Consider the following 23,352-nt stretch of genomic DNA (forward strand, 5'->3'; position numbering starts at 1 on the left):
GGCACTGATATAACATGACCCCACTCTTTCAAAGCCATCACTGATGACTGATGTATGAATTCTGCATCAAAATAGGGTTCATTCATTCTATCAACAAGAAAGTGAATCCAATAGGGTCAGGTGGAGATGAACTGGGAGATTGGTTATTGTGATTCTGGTCCTTCCTCCATCAGTAAAGAGCAGTATTGCTTTGATCAAGTCACCTAACCTCAATGAATCATGGTTATTTCCTCATTTGTAAAATAGGAAAGTTGCACTGACTACTTAAGACTCCACTCCCCCCCCCAACTAAAAAAATTCTGGGAGAGATGTCTTTACTCTAATCGTGTACAAATGTATGAATTTTCCCAGACAGAGGGACATCAGTAAAAGGGAAGGGGGGGGGGAGCGGGGAACATGAGAGATTTTAAGGGTCACCTACAGTTTAATACCTGATTCCATCATTTTCCATGATATGTCAGGCAAGTTATCTAAATTCTCAGAACCTCAATCTCCTCCCATTCATTCATTCACTCAAAATGATTTATTGATCATCAACTATGTAGTAGGAGCCTTCTGAGAGCTGAAAATTCCACAGAGAAGAAAACAAAGTCCATGCTTCACAAAGCTTACATTCTAGTAGTAAGGAAACAGAAAAGAAACAATATTTATAACCTGTCAGGTGGTGGGAAATGCTATACAAATAAATTAAGCGGGTTAAGAGGAAAGGGGAGGAGAGGTCCAATCCAACGGGAAGAGACAGGAATAGAAGACCTCTCTGATGAGATGCCTGAGCAGAGACCTGAATGGAGTCAGGGGTAGGGGAGGTTTAGCCGTGATGGTATTTGGGGACAGGTTGTTCCAGACAAAATACCCAGGAGTTATTGAAATTTAACAAGGTGAGAAGCAGAACTCCTGACAGAGCAGTGATAAGCTCCTTTCCTCCCCCATCTCTTCCCCCTCTAAAAAAGGCATAGTCTTCAGGATGTGCTGTCTGTCTTTGTATCAGCACCAAACATATTAAAGCAAAGCAGGCCAAGGGTGAGAAAGTCTCACTTCTAATTCCATGTTTAACCAATGACAATCTATTAAATCCTACTTTATGATAGCCAAGTAAAAGAGCCAAATCGTTCCTCAACTGTGTTTTCAGAAAAATCCTTTCATAATAAAGTACATTCCCAAATACATACAGGTAGTGAATATTTATGATCTGCTCTCCTTAGAGGGTAGGTGGTGGAGTGTAGAGGTTAAGATCACAGTCTCCTTATCAGAAAAGCCTGGACCACATCCCAGCTGTTTGCTACCTGTATGACCTTGGGCACGTGACTTAGCCTCCCTGAATCCCAATTTTTTTTCACCTGTGGATTGAGACCCAACAGCAAACACTACCTCTTTAGAGTCAGAGTGAGAGTCAAATGAGCTTATGTCCACAAAATGCACAAAACTTTCTTGGCTTCAAGAACAGGGCTCAATAATGTGTATTTATTTCTATCGGAGTTTTTGATTGCAAGTTACAGACATCAACTCTAAGTAGAAGAGAATGTTATGAAAACCCTACTGGAAAGGGCTCTCAGATTGTCCAGCAGACACGAATAATGCCTCAGTGGCCACGGAGTGGCCAAGGGACAGTGTGGAACAGGAGGCGATGCAGCTCACACCAGCAGTGCCCGCTGCATGAGACCCTGTCCTATTTTTTAGTGAAAGGAGAGCCCAGCTTCCCAGCAAAGCTCAGAAAGGAATTCCCCAAATCAGAATGGATGCTCTAATGTTGAGCAGCCAAAAGAATGCCAGGTGTTCAAGTCACACCCCACTATTATATTCTCACTGAACCCCCTTTTGAGCATCCACTGGTTTGCTCATGCTTCTTCTCTCCCTAAGAAAGCCCCCTGCACTCCCCATGCGTTTCAATCCCATCCCGGAGGCTCACTGCTCTGGGAAGCCTTCCAACCTGATTTCGGTACCTGCTTCTTCCCTCCCCCAGCTAATTCTCTTACAAGGTACCTCATTATAAACTGATTTACACCCTGGCTATAAATACTCATATATAAACACACACAAATCCTTTCGGGAATACACAAGGTAGAGATTAGAAACAAATGTACATGTGGTTATAAATAACACTAGCTGGTTCACTAGTCATTTCGTGTGTGTATATCTCAACACACAAATGAGGTTATAACTCCTTGTTGACAGGGAACACCATCATTTTCTCCCATACCTGTTAGAAGTCTATTTCCTGTTCGTTGCCATGCTTAATACCTCCTCCCTTAAATCTGGGGTGAACGGGGCCCCTGGGTGTCTCAGCTGGTTAAGCATCTGCCTTCAGCTCAGGTCATGATCTCAAGGCTCATGAGTTCGAGCCCTACATCGGGCTCTGTGCTGAGAGCGTGGAGCCTCCCTGGGATTCTCTCTCTTCTCTCCTCTCTCTGCCACTACCCTGGCTTATGTGCATGCGCTTGCTCTCTCTCTCCCTCTCTCTCTCTCTCTCAAAAGAAATAAACTTAAAACAAATTTTGAGATGAAGCATAGTTTTTATATTGAGGGTCAAATACCCAATTCATATACAAATATTCTTAAGAACAATAGATTCAAACTCCCATATAGAATGGAAAAAGTAATCAGTGTCAGTTAATTTCACAAAATATTGAAGCACTCACAAATTGTAATCATTTTATAAGATAATTTTTACTCATTTTCAGATTTTAAAAAACCACTATCTTCCCACTCTAAAAAAAGTGGGGAATCCCACACTGCCCCAATTTTACCAAGAAAAAACAATTTTTTTTTCTTTCCTTCCCATGGAATAACATCCCCATCTTGTGGGCACTATTGTTCAACGTTTGCAAAAATCATGGTGACATCTTCAGAACTGTGACATCTCTTAATACTTTACAGGGTTAAATAAAATTGAACTACAACCCCTATTTGGCCCTTAAGCCAGATGTACCCTATGTCTTTCATAAATGCCTTCTGCACAGAGCACTTACAAACTTAAAATAACCAAAACCTACTATACTGAGTCAGGCATCAACCAGGAGCCTACAGAAAAAGAAAAAATATATATATATTTGGATCCACAGACACCTAAAGAGGAAGTCTTCCCATGAAAGGGTTCCCTTCTCCCAGTGAGTAATAAACTCATTCAGGAAACATTTATTGAGATCCAGAGTGGCTTGCACAGTATTGGCTATTATCCTCAGGTCAGGATCTGCCAAGCAGAAGGCAATATATACGTGAAGGGCAAAGAGAAACTGACAAGAACCTCAGTGGTTCCCAGCAGGCTCCTGGCCAAGGACTGGAGGCTGATAATGTCTGACTGGGCTCCCGGCCAAGAGGAGGAAGGTTACCAGGCATCCTGAAATATGTGTGCTCAAAAGAGTTGAAAAACAAGAAGCCAGAAGGGTGGGGAGACAATGGAACAATGGAAAAGCAAGAGAAGCATCGTTGGTATCCTTTTCATCAAGGGGAAAAAAGGACATGCACATCTATCAAAAAGGAGGACAAACAGAAAATGAGGAAAGAGGCTAAGAGCAGTTTCCATTTCTCTTCTCCCTCAGTCTTTCAACTCCCAACCCCCACGGGAATTCGAGCAAGCCTGCAACTTATAGATCCCACAGACATTTAAAGGTCCCTAGTCACTACCTACTACCCTTTTGAAATTATATAACAAGTTTATTTGGTATTACTTAATTTTTCTTCATTCAAATAGCCCCTTTCTAGAGGTAGGGGCTGGCTTTTTCCAGCCAGGACAGTATAGCAACCCACTGCTTTGAGCCATCATTTATTTCAGAACAACCTTCTGTTACTGAACAAAGTCATCACTGCATGATAGATCATGTGTGCAGTATCAGTGTAGTATTCTCAACCATTCACCCTCAAAACATCGGTTTCTCCAAACGGTCACCAAAAAAATACGTAAAAATATTTTAGTTTGAACAAGTCTCAGCATCTCCAAATTCTCTTTGTAAACTCTGAGAACAAGTCAGTCCAGGAGCCATCTGGCTCATTCAGTCTCCAGACCCTTTGGTCTGCTGTTCAAGACCCTGGGAGCCCTGCCCTGCTTTTTTCCCCATCTGGACTCCACCTACTTCTGCCTTCAAAGACCCTACTCTGTCCAAAAGCACTTGCCAAGCCCGTCTGACCCAGGCACATTCCCTTCCCCAAGCGCCTCATCTGCACAGTCCCCATCCTGTTCCACACCCTCCTTGCTTTCCTGACGTCCACCATGAGTGTATGATACAATCCCAGATTCTGATGGGATCCCTGTCCTGACAGTCTGGTCCTAAAGGGACAGGTGCAGGCTTCAGTCCCAACAACACTGTCACTCACTGCATAGAGTGCCTTGGGCAAACTGTCTAACTTCTTGGAGCATCCCTTTCCTTATTTGTAAAATTAAATAAAAATACCCACCAGGGAGCCTGGGTGGCTCAGTGGGTTAAACCTCCAACTCTATTAGGCTCAGGTCAGGATCTCAGGGTTGTGGGATGGAGTGCAGAGCTTGCTTGGAATTCGCGCTCCCTCTCTGCATCTCCCTCACTCGTGCGCACACTCTCTCTCAAACTAAACATTTTTTTTTTAATTTTGAGAAAATAAAAAAGAAAAATATCTATTGTGCATGGCTTATGAGGACTGGAAATAAAATTTGCAAAGGGCCAAATACCACAGAATAGATACCCAATAAACCAAGGTCATGATTCAAAAAGGAAACAATAGTGTGAGCCCCTCAAGTCCAGAGAAATAAAGCCATCACGAGAGGGGCTATGGTTAAAGTCGTCTGCTCCTAGAGAGCAGGGTCAGTGCCTTACTCTCCTTTGTGAACTTAGTACGCCATCCACAGTGCTTTACATTTAACCAGCTCTTTTTGTAAAGAGAAACAGAAAAAAAAGCGATTAAATAATATGCACCAAAATGTTAATATAACTATCTTCAGTCACTGGCATTATAGGCAATTTACTGTTTTATTTTTTTTACTTTGTGTTTTCAATTTAACTCAATTTTCTAGAGTGAGCAATGTTATAAAAGCTATGCTCAGTGTACGCAATATCTCACCATAATTTTGGAGCCCCAGCCCCATTACACAATGCAAACAGAAGTTATATTAACAATTGCTTCCTTTTCATTTGATTTTAAATCTATCTATCCTTTCAAACTTTGTCCAATTTTTCTCAAGCACTTATGCTTACATAAAACAACTTTTTCTGGACTGAAACAGTTTTTGTTAGAATCTCCTTAAATCCACCACAATCCAGCATTGGGCCACTGGGTATAGATCCAAAGAATAAGAGAACACTAACTCCAAAGGATATATGTACTCCTATGTTTATTGCAGCATTATTTATAACAGCCAAACTACGGAAGCAGCCCAAGTTTCCATTGGTAGATAAATGGATAAAGATGTGATATGTGTACATGTATGTATATATGCATATATGTATACATGTATATATATGTACATGTGTGTGTATATATATATATGTATACACACATACATTTAGGAATATGATTCAGCCATAAGAACAAAATCCTGCCATTTGCAACAACAAGGAGAATTGCAAGCAAAAAAAGTATAATACTAAGCAAAATACACCATCAGAGAAAGATAAATTACTATATGATTTCACACATATGTGGAATTTAAGAAACAAAAGAAAGGGGGGAAAAAGACAAACCAAAAAAACAAAACAAAACAAAACAAAACCCCAGACTCTTAATTACAGAGAACTAATGGTTACCAGAGAAGAGGCGGGAGGGGTTTGGGGGGGGGGGGTTGGAGTGTGGACGAAATATGTGAAGGGGGTTAAGAGCACACTTATCTTGATGAGCAACGAGTAATATAAAGCATTCCTGAATCACTATATTGCACACCTGAGAATAATATAACAACACAGGTTAATGATACTGGAATCAAACTTTAAAAAATAAATGAAGGGGCACCTGGATGGCTCAGTCAGTTAAGGCATCTGACTTTGGCTCAGCTCATGATCTCGCAGTTTTTGAGTTTGAGCTCTATGCTGGGCTCTTTGCTGATAGCTCAGGGCCTACAGCCTGCTTCAGAGTCTGTGTCTCCCTCTCTCTCTCTGCCCCTCCCCTGCTCATGTTCATGTTCTCTCTCTCTCAAAAATAAATATTAAAAAAAAATTTTAATAAAAAGATAAAATAACAATAAAATAAAAAGTAAATAAACCTAAGAAAATCCCACACTGTATTTTAAAGGATGTTTCATTATTTTGACATTTATACCTTTTCTTATGGCAGGTATCTATAGTCACTTGTAGTTTTAATATTTTAGGTTTTCTTTAATATATTATACCAACTTACAAACAGAAGATAGAGAAATTCTCCAATTTAAAACTGAAGTGGCAATAGTGGGCTTATTGAAACAGAAAGGAAAATCGCATATCATGGGTAACTTTCTTCCTGCACTCTGGTAGAGGACCTTCACGCTAATGATGACTGATGGTACCCTGTCATAATGTATAAAAAATAAACTTCCAGAAGAAAGGGATACACATTGGCGGGTAGCTAAATTATTTGAAAAACTTCTTAAACTACCTACTTCATATCAAAAGGAGAATCATCCAGACGCAGCTAAAAAAAAAAAAACAAAAACATGAGTGTGAAGTCATAACTCCTAGTTTTTAATGCCGTCCCCACTCTGCTCTCCTCCTCCATGGGCTGCCAAACCCACACTCTTCTCCCTCTCACCCCATCTGCCTGCATCAGCAGGAAACATGTTCTCCCCAAGGACCCATCATGTGTTTCCCCTCCAGATAGATCTCAGCCTCTTCAGGCCTTCCTGGATTCACAAGGAGTGGCTGCTTTCCACTCGATTCCCATCCTGATGCAGTCAGTTTTCAACATTTCCCAGTATAGAAAACTTACCTCTTCAAACGATAACATTCACAGAGCTGCAGTATTTTAAGAGATGTCAGAAGTTAGAAACCTTGAAGATTCTCTGGTTAAGTGGTTCTTGACCTTAACACACTTGCTATGAAGAGAACATATATTTTATCGTCTCCACCTTTACCATGCTGAAGTGAAATTCTGATCATTTATCTCTATATCATTTTAATAAGATATGTGTGTATAGGCATACACATATCATAATATTCAGGAAAATAATTCAAAATATCATGCATTTCAGTATGTGGATGTTTGCATACTACAACACATAAGGAAGTATCAACTGCTTATATCTACATATAAAGAATGAGTTTAGATTTGGGGAAAAAACCAAGATCAGAAAACATTCCTCATAAGAAAATACATTAGAAAATAAGAGGTTGCAGGGATCGGTAGTGCATGGAATTAAAACCCTGAATTAAGATAAGCAGAAAAGGAAACATTTTCACGGGACATTCTTCAGGAATGCCAAATGGGTCATTCTAAAGTCGTGAAGGACCCCAGACAATTCTTAGTTTGGCAGGACTGTCGTGGAACTGTAGGATGTCTCACACAAGTGCAGCCTGCCCTGCAAACAATGAATGAGATGCCATAAAACAGCCCCACAAATTTCCAAAATGCCCTTTAGAGGGCAATACCGCCCCCACTGAGAAGTACAGACACAGTTCAACTCTGTTCACCCTCATTTTGCCTTTTAGCACACAGAGGCCCTGCGAGGATAAGTGATTACACTCACAGCAGGTTACTGACAATGACACAGCTGGTTTCAGAAACAAGTCTCATAATCAACACACACACACACACACACACACACACACACACACACACACACACACACACACACACACTTCTTCCCCTCCCCTCTTTCTTTCTCCTGCTCCTGGCTCAGATTTTTCACCCCTGCCCTCTGCAATCATCGCCCTTGGAATTTAAACATCTGTGTCATCCTGCCCCCACACCTCACGCATTCTCCCCTAATTGTGTATGCTGACTTGTCCCCATTGCACATCAAGTCTCATTAACATGGTCACAGCCTGAGCCTTATTAACTCAAATCACAAAGATTTCTAATTCAGTGTTCCCCATCTTGAAGCACAGCCAACCTTCTTACAGTCTCTGGGACCTTCCAGTTCTCAGCCAGCTCATTATGTCAGTTTCTGTCCGCCCTCCTCACCTCTCAGCACCCAGGAGAACTCATTCAACACAGCTCCCTCTGCACAGCCCATCAGATGTGCCCTGAGTCTTACTTCAACGCTCCACTGCCGGCTTCTCCCTTAGTCCTTACTTCACAAAAATGTAAAGCATGTTAAAGTCCGTGCCTAAGCAGACCTGTGATACTTCACATTCATCAGCTTCAATACCACTCTATTCAAAGTAGTTCCTCCTGGCTGCCTGAAAATTTCTTTCAATGGCTGCCCCAAATCTACTGAAGTAATAATCCCTGACTTAATCCACCTACAGAGTCAACAACTTTGCTTTTACAACAATCAGGCAATAAGTTATGAGGATGCCCCTGCCAATAATGTCTCTCTGTTCAAGCTCTATGTCCAAGTGAAATGCCCCTTTCTGAAAAAGCAAGTTTCAGATTTCCTTCAAAATCTGGTTCCTGTTAATATCCTCGATGAAGCTTTCAAGCTCTTGACCCATATTGATCTCTGAATTCTCAAATTATTAATGACAGATTTACAGAGATGAAAGAAATCTTTAGATGACCTAGTCAAATCATTTTATTTTTCAGATGAAGGAACAAGGATCCAGGGAGGTGAAGAAACAAGTCTCTCGTGGTTTTCAAAAAGACTGTAACTCCATTCTCTCTGCCTTCCTGCCCAGTTTGTTTCAAATATACCAATGAGTAATTCCATAACATACACGGGCCTTCCAAAAAAAAATAAATCAGAAAAAACTTTTTGTTTAAAAACATGCCTTTGGATAAATTTTAGAAAGATAATTCTACTATGCTTCGTACTGTCATTCATTGGATACTTAAAATGGAAAGGTTTTTATTTGCTACATATTTTCATACTACATGGAAATTTAATGCAAATATCCAGTTCCTATCTTCCTTCATTTCAATGTTTTAAGTCGAAAACCACCCCCAGTTTGCTTTCAAAGATAATATAGCCATGCCAAAAAACCCTGAATGGAGTAACCAAATGAATATCCCAAGTGAAGCTTTTTTTTTTTTTTTGGTTTTATAGCATTTTGTTTCAAACCAGGTTTATTTTACATTTGTTTCTCCTCTTTATTTTATAACTACATAGGAAGGATGAAGTAAAGAAAATCACAATATTTAATCCGAAATCGTTTCTTAAAGTTCTGAAGTGTGGTTTGCATGCCTCAACTACTGTTAATTAGTCAGCAATGATTCACAAGCTTTAAGCACATGGGTCCTGCCTCCTTGGAATTTCTCAGCCCGCAACCATTTAGGTTGATAAATGCCTCTAATGACTAGATTATTTCCATTTTTTTCAAAAGCTTCTTACACTATTTATTTGCTTTTTTAAAACTGACGTACCATAAGTTCACTCTTTTTACTGGTATCTGAAGAAAAGCACAGCCAAACCCCAGAATACCAACTCATTTCAGACCTGCAGGCAAATATTACTATACTAGGTGCATTTCATCAGCCTTAAATATCTGATGTTTCTATCCTTTGAAGAACTTCTATCCTTTGAAGTTATTTTATGCTCTATTGTAAACACAATCAAAACGTGGAAAGGGAAAGTGATATTCTCTCAAAGCCACTCAACTGAATGACAAAACAGGGAAAGTTTTCAAAGACATTGGCTCACATTTCATTTTCTTAATCTCTAGACCCACAGAGTAATTCATACACACACACATCCACCCCTCTCTCTCAAAGAGGTTTTAGTCACTGATCTGATTTTAGCTTCTTCCCAACTCTGCTTCAAGCTTTTAATCTCTCCATCACTAAGGAAATACACCCTATTGAAGTATTTTATACACTCTCTAAAAATTTCAACTAACCATTTTTATCTGCATGAAAAGTGTTCAGTGAAACTCTCATTATTACAACCATCCAATATTGAAGCAAACTAATGTCAGATGTTGGCCAGGTAGGTGATACTCGTGAAAATCTGTAACACAGGTCTGTGACACAAAGGAGTGAGGCCACAGGCTGCCTGCCTGGCTCTATTATTAACTAGGTAATCTTGAATACATCACTTACCTCTCTGGCCTACTTCTTTCCTTGTAAATCAAGGGAGTAGCAAATATGAAACATAGTATTTACTTAAGTTTCAAAACCCTATGGTTCTAGAAAATTACAAAATAGACATGTTTCTGTTTCATGCCTCAATGAAGAAAATATATTTTTCTTAAATCCATACATACAGAGTTGGCCTCTCATGAGAGCTGAACTCTGACTCTTATTTATAACATCAGCGCATCATCTCCTATTAAGTGTGGCCAAGTGAACCTATAAATAATGCATAAGTTTTATTCTCATAAGGTGTCACTTCTACTTTTCATTTTGTAAATGTTGACAAAATTGCTGGTAAAAGAGCAAGAGAACCAGGAGGGAGTAACAATAATAGTGATACCAGTAGCTTGCCCTTACTGAGCTCTTATCATCCTCCAGGAACCCAGTTAAACATTTGCATGGGTGTCTTTGCATTTCCTCCTCACAGGGAGGAGAGCCTGACTCTTCTGATGTGCCAGGTGAGAAACAGAAGGACAAGGTGGTTAAATAACTTGACAAGGTTGCACCCTAAGTAGGAGATCTGGATTTGGCACAGCACCTTTGGCTCCTTCAGGTGGCTAACCCCTTTGCATCACAACCTCTAATTAAAAAGGCTGAGTGGCAATGTGAAGGTTAGTTCAGTCTAACACTAACTGGCTACATAACCCGAGAACTCATTTTCTACATCCACAATGACGGTGGATTTTGGAGCAGCTTCAGTGTTCCACTACCTGGTGCCATAATGTGGAAAATCCATGCACATATTTACCATAGACATCTAAGATGACTGGCCTTTCTCTCAGGGGCATCTCTGACATCACAGCCACCTGCTCTTTGCCTTGCTTTGTATAAATGGATCTATAAACCAAGGATGCAGTGTTGGTTCCTAGCCCTAAGAGACATGAGAAAGTATTTCAGAAGGAATAAGAAACAGAGACTTGTATTTTCCCCACCCCTTGTTCCTTGTATGATACTGGTAATCAATCCCCCTCCCCATGTCCCTAGGACTCCCTGTGCTGCCAATCAGATAGCTCCCAAAGCCAGACCAACTCTCACTCCAAGTTCAACCAACAGCTGCCCACACCACCCTCCTCCACTCCACTCTGCTTGTGCTTGCCCACCACCGAAGGCCCAATTGTATTTCATCTAAAGACTGACCAATAAGTGGCCAGAGATCATGTTAAATGGCAGCTCTCATTTCTGCAAAGAGTGTAAAGCAGATCCACGCAAAAAACAAACAAACAAACAAACAAAAAACCCTGGTTAGTATCACTGAGGTCCAGCACTTGATGCAGTACGGCAAGCATCAGACTCCGATTCTTTCCTGGCTCCAGAAGAGGCTGTTGAATGGTAAGAAGAGTGGGAGAGAATGGGGAGAGCAGATGAGGCCAAGCTGCCTCACATCTGACATAGCCGGTCATCATTCCTGCGGTAGACAGGAAAGAAATAAAGCTGTGGCAAGTACAGTCAAGGTCTTCTTCCATATGAAGGTGGTAAGGACGGATGTTTTTGCTTCCTGACCACTTGTAAAAGCTAAATGCCGCACCCCCCCCCCCATGAGCTGCAGAGGGGCCAACAGGTCAAATACCACCACTAGAACCTTCATCATTGGGTAATCCATTAAATATGGCTTGCGGTGGCCACTGAATCTTCCCAAGTATGTGAAACCACCAAACTATCCCAAATCAACGAGTGACTCTCTAGAAAGGGGTGTGCATGCCATAAACCTGCTCATCACACCCCATTGGTAGCTTATAAGCTCTCATACCCTTAGCATCTCCAAAGCCAGAGTTCATGCTAAAAACATTCCTTTGCCACTTTTTATGAAGATGGAACAATAACACTCTACCCATCTATGGAGTTCAGCATAACGACTACACTTTGCAGGATCTCAGTATTAGAGTGTTGCAGTAATACTTGTTAAAATGCCTGGAAAATAAGATGCATGCAGCAGACACTTCACTGAACAACATTCATCAGGGATTCCAGGTTCCGTTCTTTCCATCACCAGCTGTGTGTGAGCAACCTTGAACAGCCATAAAATATTTATCAGCAAGTGTAGGTTCTGTTCCTGGTTCCATAACCAGCTGGCTGTGGGTGACCTTCAACAGCCATTTTACCTCTCCCAACCTGCCTCCTCATGTATGAAATAAAGAGTTAAGGGAAACGACAGTCGCCATGATTACAAGGTAAAAGTGTTATCCTTGAAAACTATTTAAGAAACAGTGACTTACCCGAAAACAAATGAAGAACCACTTGTGCATTTAAAAAAAAAAGGAAAATCCCATATTCAGGGACAATACCATTGAAATTTTATATCGCTGAACCTAGATAAGCAAATCACAAGGCCAGATCCAAAACTGTAAAGAGATTGTCAGGGTCCTAGGGCAAAGGTCCAGTTTCATTACTGGTACATTCTTCACCACCTATTTTTGTTGTTCATTAAAAAAAAAAAAAAAAAAAAAAATCACACTCACTCAAGATTATGAGTAGCTAGTTTCGGCCAGTTTGGTGAACTCTTACTTTCATGAATCATAACCACTTAAAATTCTGGCTCTAAAAGGAATAAGACACTGTCTCAAAGTATATAAAGCCTGCTGCTTCATAAGATTAGACTTACCTATGCTATTCCTCACTCCTAAAGCTGTCCTAAAATTGAATGAATGTTTGGAGAACACTCGATGACAAACAAAAAATAACAATGGTTAAAATATTTTTCAGAATTTTGTCACTAATAAGAGTACCCTGAAAGGCTCACTGGCTCTTTCCCAGGACACACATTCCCAACCTTCTGTTGTCTTACCAAGGCCATTCACGAGTTGCTTCTTCTATGACCATGGTTTCCTTGTCCTTGTAAAAACCTTTGCTCCCACCAACCTCACCACCTCCACCATCAGCCAGGATTGAAGCTTCACACATAGAAATACTACCACCATCAAAGCTAGAAGTAATTTTAATGTGTGAAGGGAAAAGGGAATACAAGACAGCAGTCACTTAGGGGTGCCTGGGTGGCTCAGTTGGTTAGGCATCCAACTCTTGATTTCGGCTCAGGTCATGATCTCATAGTCCTGGGTTCCAGCCCCGTGTCCGGCTCTGCACTGACAGTTGGGAGCCTGCTGGGGATTGTCTATCCCTCTCTGCACCTCCCCCCACTCGTGCTCATTCTCTCTCTCAAAATAAATAATAAAATAAACTTTAATAAGAAGATAGCAGTAACTTAAAATTTGTGTATGAGTAACATCCATATTTTGTTTACCCATTATGTTTCACAATTCCATAAAGTAGAATCAAGTCTGTGGTTGTAAGAAAATGATGAAAGGGCAATTATGTGCCTAGGAGAACACTAGGCTCACCGTGGGGGAGGGGTATCAAACTGGGCCCCACTGAACCCCAGGGATCCATATGGGTAGGCTCTTTTCAGTCTCCCAGCAACATTTACACAAAATATGAAATAAAATTCCACCTTACTTCTCTGAACACATTTTTGAACCTAAAGGTGTCATTGCCTAGAAAGTTGCAGTTCTCCGTTCAGTTTTTTCTAAATCCAGGATGACACATTTGTGCTCAAGAAAAATTGTATAGGTAAAGACACTGCTCAGACATATCCAATGCACTCGGCAAAATGCAAGGGCCACTGATCAAGCTCATGCAATCTACAAATGTTTCTTGATTACCTCCTCTGCACTAGTCTCTCTTCCAGGCACTAGGGATACTGCAGCGAACAGAACAAAAATCTGTCTTTGTGTATCAAATACACTGTAGTTTAGAAAACAAAACAGCTATAAAAGGCACCTAGGGAAACACTGGAAATTTCTTTAACCTGTATTGCATATTAGACCGCAATTATCTTTTGTGTGACAATGGTATGGAACAATGGTTTTCAAATTGGTCTGCACATTGGAATCACAGAGGGAGCTTTCAAAAAAAACAAACAAACAAACAAAAGCAAAAAAACAAAAACAAAACAAAACAACTTCTGATGCCACTGACCTATCCAGGAATTGAGATTTAATTAGTTTGGAGTATGGCTTGAGTTTTGGAATTTTAAACTTATAATCCAGCTGTAAGATTCATATGTATTCATTTCCCATTTTAAAACATTCCTAAGTGCTCAAATTTTTCACAAGTTGGGGGAATGAAATCAATCATCATGTTCACTAGGGTTGTCTTAGGATATTGTCCTGAGTACAAAATTAAGCAACTCATAAGCAGAAAACTGCTTTTAGATGGAAGGAATTGTTTCCGATTCACCAATTCTTTTTTTGTTTGTTTGTTTTTTGGAGAGAGATGGTGTGCACATAAGCAGGGGAGGGGCAGCACAGGGTGGTGGGGGAGAGGGGGAGGGGGGAAGGGTGGAGGGAGAGAGGGAGGGGGGGAGAGAGGGGGGGGAGAGAGAGAGAGAGAGAGAGAGAATATGAATGAATGAATGAATGAATGAATGAATGAATGAATGAATATCTTAGGCAGATTCCATGCCCAGCGTGGAGTCCAACTTAGGGCTCGATCTCACAACCATGAGATCCTGACCTGAGCTGAAATCAAGAGTGGGATGCTCAACTGACTGAGCCACCCCAGCATCCCACCAAGTGAATTCTTAATTTCAACCTACTACAATCATTTTAATATACACTCCTTTGGTTTCAGTGCTTATTTTTTAAATGTTTTAAAAAGTTTTCATTCAAAACCATCCTATCTTTGAAAGAACAGTGCCTCACTGACATTATTCTGAGTATCAACTGCTTCTGTAGAATGCTGCAGGCATAGAATACATTTGGATTTTATCTATACCAATCCTAAAGACACACTTTAAAGTACATTTAAAAGTAAATCTTTAATACAGATTTGATTTGTCCTAATTTGCCTCTTTCTTCTAAAGATGTAACAAAATGTTCCAATTAATACTATACAATCAGTCTACTCCAGTGCCATCTGTCATCTGGACAGTTATTATTCATAGGGAAAACTCTAGTTATCATTCATTATTTATATTTCACCAACTTGATTCTTTTTTTCCCAGCAAGAACATAAAAAGGAATAGTGAGAAATATAGCTGGAAAAGCAGACTGGAGCCCTGATGAGGGAGATACTCCTATGTAAGCATGTACTCATCTGGAATATATTTACTAAGAACCTACTACGCGCCAAGCAATGTGGATCCAATTAGGAACAAGCCCAAGAGGATCCCAAATTTATAGTCACATTGGGTATACAGAAAAGCATGAGTGACACAGAGTGTTGCTTTTGAAAAGTTAATGTGATGATCAGAATTAAAAAATGAGACCAGGCTTGCATTATGAGTGTTGAGCACAAGTAAATAAAAGGAGATTCTTTCTGGAAACTAAATTGAATGGTATATAGTCCTCCTGACCGAGTTGCTTTCCATTTCATTTTTATTTCTTTTCCCTGCGGTATTAGTTCCACGTGGTTGCACATTACTACAAACTTGGTGGCTTAAAATTTATTCTCTCATAATTCTAGAGAAGAGGCAAACTCAAAATCACTGGTATCCAGACCCTCTAGGGGGAGCCTCTGGATGTGTTGGTACCAGAATCCCCTAGCTCTAGACGCACGCGGCATGACTTCATTTTCTGCTTCCATTTTCACATGCCTTCTGCGTGGGTCTGCAAAGTCTCCCTCTGTCTTTCATAAGGATAATCATGATTGCATCTGGGGCCCAACTGGATAATCCAGGGTAATCTTCCATCTCAAAATCCTTAAATTAATTGCATCTCCAAAGACCTTTTTTTCCTAATAAGATAACATTCACAGATTCTGCGAATTAGGGCCTTAAATCTTCAGCAGCCATTATCAGACTGCCACACCCACACAGAAAGACTAAGAGAGAAAATGGATAATGGGGGGAAAAAGCCAACTTGACTAAACCAGAGCATTTACAGTGAGTGTTCTGCTCCAAACACATCTGAAGAGTTTACCTACTTCGACATAGGTCCCCAAAAGCAAGGCTGTCTGCTCCTCTGCTACATTCATGTGTTTATGGGAATTTAATTAAATGAAATGAGAAAGAGCCATACAAACTAAAAGTAATATTTACTATTTTTCTCTTTCCTCCCTCCTGAGTCATAACCTCAAGTATCTTGGCAAAACAGCTCTTATAACCCATTTCAGGACTCTGGCTGGTTTTTTCACTCTATTAATTTATGGGGAGAAAGAGCCCAAAAAAAGTTTAGCAACACAGCCCAACACAGGCCTGGTTCTCCAGAGTCTCTCGGACCATAGGGAAACCTGTTCCTGAGGAACTCTGCAGCTAGAACTTTTCCAGTCTCTGGAATTGGAAAACTGACATGACATTCACACTGGAGGCATTCCAGTTATAGTCACTTTTCTAGAATTACAAAAGTCTTGGGTATAGATCCTTAAGAGGTCTAAGACCAGGGGTGCCCAGCTCAGTGGGCAGAGCATGCAACTCTTCATCTCAGGGTCATGAGTTTGAGCCCCATGCTGGGGGTAGAGATTACTTTAAAAAGAAAAAAAAAGTCAGAGATCAAAATCATATGGACAAGAAGAGTGGTAGAGAGAAACCTCAAGATTTCCAGGAGAAAAAAAAAAAATTAAGATTTCCAGTCAAATCATTGAGGAGCCATTATGCCTTGGTACTTCAGCAGTTACAATTCAGCTAGGCCACATCTTTGCTTTCCTGACCAAACCATTTGACTAGAACCATAACATAGACCATTTTATTCCCGCTTTGCCTCATTATCTCATCACCCAGATATGGAGAAATGCTGCTATTCTAGAATCCACTAAGCCAGCGATCCTTAGCTAAAATTCTTGCTCAGAATTCCTTAATATTATTAAGTATTCCTTAATATTGTTAATACACAAGGTTGTCCCCTAAAAATGAGAACATTCCAGTATAAAATATTCGACATGAATCAATGATTGCCTGTATACAAGCTCCATCTACTTTCTCCCTTCTCCAGACCTGTACCAGCATATAAATTCAATTCTCAGCCTCTCAAGCAAGAATAAAAATACCACCTCAGATGTTATGATGCCATTACAAATATATTTCCATCTTACTGAAACTATTAACATTTTTTGCTTTCATACACAGAACATTTCATTGTTGCATTGGCTTAGAATACAGCAACAAGAAAGCAAATGCAAAATGAATAGTAAACTAAAATCCCCACATTACTCAAAGGTTATCTGATGTAGGGCAAGCACTATGGGGACAGTCCAAAGACAAAAAACATTAGATTTCACTTTTGTGGTTCCAAGAATATGGTGAACAGTCTCATGGGTTACATAATCTTCCCTTGTCCTCATGCATGGGCTTGCCCCAGGTAGCAGATGTTGCCGACAGCTACCTAACGTGTACTGTCTCCCCTCCGCTATCCCACCACGTGATACCCTTCCGCTGCAGCGAGCAAGCTGTATTCTCTCACAGAACTGTGGCTTACTCAATTTAAGATGCAACAACTGTGCCAACAGTATACACTGTAATTACAGAATCATACAATTTTTAAGAGGAAGGATCACTGGAGTCCTTCTTTCCCTCCCCACTCCTCCCCAGTTTTGGTTGAACCAAGGCAAGGACAATGCGGGTGTAAATACGAAGGCACGCCAGGGCCACCCAAGAGATAACTCCAGCTTGGGAATATGAAACAACCTGTACAATTTCTCTTTACCAGGCCAGTATCCTGATGCCCACTGAAGGACCCTTGTCTCACTTCCACATGGCCTTGGGCTACTTCCCTTTCTGGCCCAGAGGGCAAGGCAAAAGATGAAGTCTTAGAGCCAAGCAGCAGCACAAGAGGAATCAACCATATCTGCATCAACACAGGGTGCACGTGAAGTCTCCTGGACAATCGGGTGGCCATTATCCATGGATGGTTGTTGAAACACAGATTGCTGACATTAGTGTTAGAGAGTCAAATTCTTTCACATTTGGTAATACATTAAACGCTCTAGAGACACAAAGAAAGATGATTATGCCCCAAAACACTGTCATATAATCAGCAATCATTTATTGATTGTACAAAAGATGCCTCCCATTAGGAGATTCAGGGATGAGTAAAGAAAACAACCTGTTCAATTCTTTCATGGTTAATACTCTAGACGGATACAAGAAATGTATACAGGTTCAGAAGAAACAAGGGACTACACAATAAAACACAAAAGAAAATGTAGCTTTTTGAAAAACTCACTCAAATAATGCATTTTTATCAAAGAAAAACATACTCATTATATCCCATTTTTATCAAAGGACATAGCTTGATAGTATTATTATTTCCTATTGGCTGCTGTGTCTCTCTCTCCTGCCTCTGTCTCTCCTTTCCTTTTCTACTTCTATGGTTTAAAGTAGTTATTCCCAGACTTACATACTCCAGAAAAAAATTAATTTGAGGTGGAGGAAATCAATGAAGAGTTGCAAATTTTTTCTTTGCTAAATAGCAACATTTTTTTAAAATAAAAAGCTATATATCTATTTGCACTAGCTTCGTTTCAGCAGACACTCGATCACATAAAAGAATGTGATTGCAATTCATTTAAGTATAAGCCACCAATATCAGAGCCTTTCAGATTTGATTAGAAGTATGAATTAGAGGTGCATCTGCAGGGTTCAGTCGGTTAAGTGCTGACACTTGGTTTCAGCTCAGGTCATGACTTCACAGTTCGTAAGATCGAGTACCAGGCCGGGCTCCGTGCTGACAGTACAGAACCTGCTTGGGATTCTCTCTCCCTCACTCTATCTGCCCCTCCCCTGCTTGTTCTCTCTCTCTCTCTGCCCCTCCCCTTCTCGTTCTCTCTTTCTCTCTCAGAATAAATAAACTTAAAAAAAAAGAAGAAGAAGAAAAAAAAAAGAAGTGTGAATCATAGAGCCAGAAAGATACCAAATAGCAAACGGGAAGAGAAAAGAATCCTAAGGGCTCAAAAACGTAATGAAGAACAGAGTCCGTGGATGACAAAGACTTTCCCTACTTCACCATTTTCACTAGGGCCAGCCCAGTTCACCTTTGACAACTCACTAACATGGAACCAAGGTGTACCTCTGCCTGCAGCACATAAGGTAAAGGAGGACACCAGCAAGAATCTTAAACAGGACGCAGGGAGAACTGGAGAGTAACACCATGGGAGGTGTTTTGCTCAGAATGGGATGCCGAGGAAACACTTGCGAGAAAACGATTTTTTTTTTTTTTTGAGAGAGAGAGCACGCATGCACGCGCACGTGGGTGGGGTAGGGGGAGTAGGTAGAGAGAGAATCCCAAGCAAGCTCTGTGCTGTCAGAGCAGAGCCTGATGCAGGGCTTGAACCCAGTAACAGTGAGATCATGACCTGAGCGGAAGTCGGATGCTCAACTGACAGAGCCATCTAGGTGCCCCAAGAAAATGCCTCTTTAAAGTGTGGAATGAGAAGTGAAAAAGCTAGAGGCCAAGAAACAGACATTGACAGCATGAGACAGTTGAAGTACAGATTCGGGTTGGAGCAGCTGAAAAATAAAGTACAGATCTGAGAAATTTGAGTGTTTTGAAAAAAATAACAAAGCTCACTAGCGGGCTCCTTGAGCAGGCCTGGGGACAGAGATGTCAGTGATGACTCAGATGTCACGAGCAGAGAAAAGGCAGGCCACAGGACTGCCAGTGGCACAGAGGAAGTAAGAGAGGAAATGATGCATAAGATAGCTAAGAACCACTATAAATAGTTCATGTCTGTGGTTTCTCCAGCAAGAATGCATGTGTGAAATAGTCTGCATTCTACACCCTGGTTAAAATTTAACTGGGAGAACAATCATGTATTAATGATACAAACTGTTGCTTTGAGACAGATGTCTAGGAATGTGCCTATAAGAAAAAAAAATATGGAGGGAAAGTTAAATTCAACAGTGCCTAGCTCAAGAGTACTGGTATAAGTGACCTTTATGCTGTTCGTTGCACTTTTATTTTTCCAAATTTTCTCTAAAGAAAATGCTATTTTGTCGGTAGAATTTTTGGAATTTCATAACTAAAAATGTTAGAAGGCTGGGCCGCCTGGGTGGCTCAGTCGATTAAGCATCTGACTTCCTCAGGTCATGATCTCAGGGATCGTAAGTTCAAGCGTGGCCCACATCAGGCTCTCTGCTGTCAGCACAGAGCCTGTTTCTGATCTTCTGTCTCCCTCTCTCTCCGCCTTTCCCCTGGCATGCTTGCTCGCACTCTCTCTCAAAAATAAACATTTAAATAAATAAATAAGTAAATAAGTAAAATAAATAAATAAATAAATAAATAAATAAATAAATAAATAAATAAATAAAATAGGTTGGAAGGTTTTGTGTTAGTTTGCAAGTTTCATGGGCCCACATACATACACACAACGTGTCCACCTACTTTAAGTTTAATTATAGGGCTCTTAGCACACTGGGAGCAACCCAAAACACCACTAACACATCCATAGACGTTCATAGTGGATCACCACGGTCTGCCATCATATTTCACATAAATCAGAGGTACGTGAATTGACCATACTTCAGCCACCTTAATCATAAAGTCCAAGAAATTTCAGCTCAATACATAAATTGTTTAACCTAAAGCCTGACACTATCAAGGACCAATATCACAAAAAGTATTTCATGGAGATCTGTTGGAGGGGGAGGGGGAGGGGGAGAGGGGGAGGGGAGAGCGAGGGAGGGGGAAGGGGAAGGGGAAAGGGAAGGGGAAGGGGAAGGGGAAGGGGAAGGGGAGGAAAATACGTTTTTTATAAGCACATGGTTTCACCACTTCAAGATGTCAACCGGCTGCAAGTGCTATGGAGGTAACATGCTCACTTTTAGAGACCAGCTTCTACATTCCACGCCTGCAGGACACTTGCAACTCTAGTGCATGGGGCTCAGCAAAATCGTCAACTACCACGGTTTCCCACCTTCCAAATTACTGCAAATGGTAGAAACTACAAATGTTAACCCTGGACATGGAAAGGTCTGAGGGTCTACTGACTGAGCTTGTGGCTGAAACCTCACTTCCATAGAGTCCAGAAAGTGTTGCCCTGCCAGCCCGGTGCTAACAAGGCACAATCTCTTTCCTCTCCTCAGGTACTTAGTAGTAGTCATCAAGACACCCCAAGGACAGGCTCAGAGCTCACCAGCATAGGCCTGGCCTGAGGACCCTTCTTTCATTCTCTTTTCTAAGCATGGGAAGGCGGTAGACAAGCGTCTTTGTTCTAGGAAGGCAGTCTTCACTACAGGAAATGAACTTACAGGCACCTCCTTACATTTCATACCAAAAAGAAAAAGAGAAAGAGAAAAAAAAAGCCATCCTTTCTTCTAACCTTCATCTTTACCTGTGTTGACCATCTCTCTATCTCATCACATTTGGTGTAGATCTGATTCTTTCACAGATATATTGTGAGCTATATTCATACTAGGACAGATGTGGGGACAATCTCAGCATAAAAGTTCAGCAGGGACCAAGCATGTTTCTTCTCTCATTTGCAAGGAGCTCAATGTGCTTTACCTAATTTAAGCTTCATACAACTGCTGAGGCAGAGAAGTCAGCAACTTGTCCAAAGTCACATTAGTAGTAAGTGATGGAGTCCAGATGGGAAGCCAGGTAGTCTCACGATCCCGAGCACCCACTTTTCACCACAATACCATTACATTAACTCTGTCTTAGAGCAGTAGATCCAAGGATCCATGACGAGGCACTTGGGTATTCTGAAAAGTGGGAAGGCTACGAGCGAACCCTGAATGAAAGAAAATCCAATTCTTCAGTCAAGGTTGAGCTTTAAGGCTTGCCACAGTTGGCCTCAACCTCCCCTTCCAGCTTTCCATTCTTCCTCTCTCCAGCATCCTGTTCTCTAAACAAATTAGAATCCTTATAGAATTAACCTCCATCTGAACGTCGCAGAGGAAGATGGACTTCCTCTGCCCTGTGAACTTAGAATCCAGCTGAACTTAGACTCAAACTGACATGAGACAGATTAACAGGAGAAAATCAAATTTAATAGGTGCATAGGGAACCCACACAGGCATGTAATTCTGAAGCCAATGAGGCAACTGGAAGTTTACAAGAGCTAGGGAGAGTAGTAGGGGGCTGAGGATACAAAGGGAGAAAGCTCATTAGCAGGAAGGTAAAAGGAGATGTTTGGAAAAACAAGATAGTCCCATTATGCAGATGGTTCCTGAGGTAAGGGGGAGCCTCTGTTAATAGCTCTCTTCCAGGTACAGACTCTCCTTTCCTATGTAAATTTAGGGTGTTGAAGGGGAAGGCCAGAGAGCTGTTCTGGCATCTGCCGGGTTTGGATTATGCCAAAGTGGCCCATCTTGGGGCAGTCTGCCCTCGGCCTACATGAACCTCCCTCTCCTCAGAATGCATTTACCTTCTCTCCCCCCGCCACCCCCCGAAACCAAATCCAACCTAAACCACTCTAACAAGATGAAACTTGAAACTAGCTCTGATCCTCTTAGATGAACGTAAGATATCCTTCCTCTGAAAATACCCCTAACAGGGTTGGGTTGTTTTTTTGTTTTTTTGTTTTTTAACCTTTATAATAGCGATCGTAACTTAGCGATCACAGATCACAGATATGTGATACAGCTCAATCATCCTTAGTAGAAACAGGGGTTTGCCTCTAAATATCACAGCATATATGTAGCCTAAGACAGAACTAAAAGCACCTGTTCAACAAACCAAGGAGTTACGTTACCACGGTTTTTGTGTTTGCTTTTTTTTTTTTTTAACGTTTTATTTTATTTTTGAGACAGAGAGAGACACAGCATGAACGGGGGAGGGGCAGAGAGAGAGGGAGACACAGAATCGGAAGCAAGCTCCAGGCTCTGAGCCATCAGCCCAGAGCCCGACGCGGGGCTCGAACTCGCGGACCGCAAGATCGCGACCTGAGCTGAAGTCGGACGCTCAACTGACTGAGCCACCCAGGCGCCCCGTGTTTGCTTTTTAAAGATGCCCATCATTAACAACTGCTACACCGGGTAATGAAAACAAATGTAGCCACTACCAATGATGATGATTCCATCTTTTGGGGATTCAGTAGACAGATTCTAAGTGCATTGCTTTTAAATATTGTCTAGGGGCGCCTGGGTGGCTCAGTCAGTTAAGTGTCCAACTCTTGGTTTTAGCTCAGGTCATGACCTCACGGGTCATGAGTTCAAGCTCCACTTTGAGCTCTGTGGTGATAGCGTGGAACCTGCTTGGGATTCTCTCTCACTGCCAGGCCTCTGAGGCCTCCTTAGCAGCATGGGAACAAAACTTCTCCATCTCTGGCCTGAAAGACAAGAAGGAGAAACCTGACAGGGGCCAGGGAAGGAGTCTCCTC

At 41.2% G+C, this 23,352-nt stretch overlaps 1 protein-coding gene across 1 annotated transcript in view; it reads right to left on the minus strand.

The window, feature by feature from the left end:
• ARHGAP18 (Rho GTPase activating protein 18) overlaps positions 1 to 23,352 on the minus strand; it is a 124,515-nt gene that overhangs the window by 80,927 nt on the left and 20,236 nt on the right. The window lies entirely within an intron of this gene.

The sequence above is a fragment of the Neofelis nebulosa genome, chromosome 6 (genome assembly GCF_028018385.1).
Source record: "Neofelis nebulosa isolate mNeoNeb1 chromosome 6, mNeoNeb1.pri, whole genome shotgun sequence".
Lineage (NCBI taxonomy): Eukaryota > Metazoa > Chordata > Mammalia > Carnivora > Felidae > Neofelis > Neofelis nebulosa.